This window comes from Equus przewalskii, chromosome 3 (assembly GCF_037783145.1).
Source record: "Equus przewalskii isolate Varuska chromosome 3, EquPr2, whole genome shotgun sequence".
Classification (NCBI taxonomy): domain Eukaryota; kingdom Metazoa; phylum Chordata; class Mammalia; order Perissodactyla; family Equidae; genus Equus; species Equus przewalskii.
This window is the reverse complement of record NC_091833.1, coordinates 55,625,566-55,627,847: the sequence shown is the minus strand read 5'-3', so window position 1 is coordinate 55,627,847 and position 2,282 is coordinate 55,625,566.

The window sequence follows — 2,282 nt, the reverse complement described above, 5'->3', positions numbered from 1 at the left end:
GGGGGCCATTTATTTGTCATCGCTGGACATGATGCTGCTGGCTTCATCTGTTTCATCCCTTGCTCCATCTTCTTGGGTATAGGTTAGCTGCAAATGAGCCACTTTTGGTCCAGGATTTGGCTGCTACAAGTGTTCTCCAGTTTCCTGGATTCCACCCACATTTTCCTTCCCAGTCTTGCGATTAGAGCTGAGAAGATTATTCTCCCTGCATAACATCTCCTTGTTACCTTGTTTATTCTGAGTGTAATGGCTGGTCACTAAAATATAAAGATGGGTATGGCTTGACCTCTGCTCTAGACAAAAATATACAAGCAATTCTCGTAGCTCATAGCTGACTCTTCTGAAGCATTTGCTATGTGCGAGTCACTACTAATCTCTTGACGTGGACTGTCCAATGAGTCTTTACAACAATCCTGTGAGACAGGAACTATTATTTTATACTTATGGCTCAAATAAGGAAATGAAAGGACAAGGAAGGGAAAGCACATACATCTAGGAAGAAGTGAAGTTAGACACTGAAAATAAGCGGTCAACCCCAGCACCCACAGCACAGCTTCTAAAAGTGAAGAATTGCATCAAGTACAGAGTGGCAAAGGTTGCAATAAAGATACGCACTAGAAAAAAACAAAGAGAAGTCTCAGGGATGGTTTCAAAGGGCAGGAGGTGAAAGTGTGCAATGCAGACTGAGGCTGGGGGAGACCCAGAACCATTTATTTAAAGGTCAGAGGTGACTACCAAAGCAGAAGATTTTTTTCAATTTGGGATCTTCCCAGTGCCGGGTATAAAGATGTGAGGAACGTTAAAGCCTGGCCTAGAAAGAGGAGGCAGCTCCGAGAACTGGGCGAGAGCAGAAAGCAGGATAGGACCAAAGATTCACAGGGAAAAATCAAAGAGGAAGAGAGTTTCCAGGGCCTACTGGACTTTGCTGTTGGGTCTCCCGTATTAATCACAAAAGCTATTATGTTCTTTATGCCAAGAAAAGATCACACACATGATCTCATTTAATCCTCACAACCACTCTTGAAGTATGTGTTATTATCTGCAGAACAGTTCCAAGGGTGGCTGAGGGCAACATCCAAACCGCAATGAGCTGAGAAGTGGCTGAGTGGGGAGAACGGAGTCTGCATTGGGGATAAATTTGGGATAAACAGGATTGAGCCCCTACTAAATTTTAGGCTAGTCAGCGTGCCAGTCACTTTAGCGCTGTTTTCTAATTTCATCCAAACGAAACTCTAGTCACCTTCAAAGAAGCAGCCGAGATTTGGAAGTCCAAAGTGATTCCTCAGCCTGTCCTCTTTTCAATAAATCCCCCTCTACTCCCACAGGGGGAACAGATAGTGGAACAGACGTACTGAGGCCTTTACTGCGCTAGGCCAGGCGCTATGCTGAGATCATCTACCTGAATTGTCACACTGAAACTTCAGTGTAAATGCTAGTTTCATTATTAATAGTGTGGTGATTAAGGGGCTGAGCCCAGGAGTCAGACTCCCTGAGTTTGGAACCAAGCTCCACCATCTACAAGTGTACTTTTGCCTCAGTTTCTGCATCTGTAAAATGGGTTTCCTTGTGATACTTCTTTAAAGATAATACACGTGAAATATAAATAACAAGGAGTGCCTAGAGCGTGATAGGTGTAGGGTAAAATGTTAACTAGTAGTTTAATTGCCATTTTACAGCCAAGAAAAGAGAGGGTGAGGAAAGATCTCAGAGTTAGCAACCCTAAGAGCCTGCTCTGGATCCCGCGGTCTCCTAGAAGCTCCTGTGTCTCACCACAGCCCACCACCATCCTGCAGAGAAACCTCTTGAAGGGGAATGAGAGGGCGGGGTGGGTGTGGTGTGTTTGCTTGTTTGTTTCTTCTTAAGATGGCATTGACTCACACATATTTTTCTTCTGGGGGGAGATGCAAAGTGAAGACGCAGTAGGAGCCAGGATGGGTACACACTCAGAGAGACAGGAGGGAATGGCAACCGGCACAGGTGCAGGGTCCACGACCTTAATCAGCAGAAGCCCAGGAAAGGAACCAAGGATGGTCTTCGCCTCTTAATTTAGTTTGGAATCAGAGGAGAAAGAAGCCAGGAAGAAGTTTATTTTCCTCTGCCCTCTTGCTGTCCGGAACACAGCCAATGTTCTTGAAGGGATTAAAAAAAAACAAAAAAAAAACACCAAACCTATCCCTCCTACCCTTTCTTTCTTCCTAGATCTTCTCCTCCCACCACCCCCAACCACCCTCCCCCCCCCCCCCCCCGCCCCTTACTTCCTCTCCTCTCCCTCCCCCTGCTGG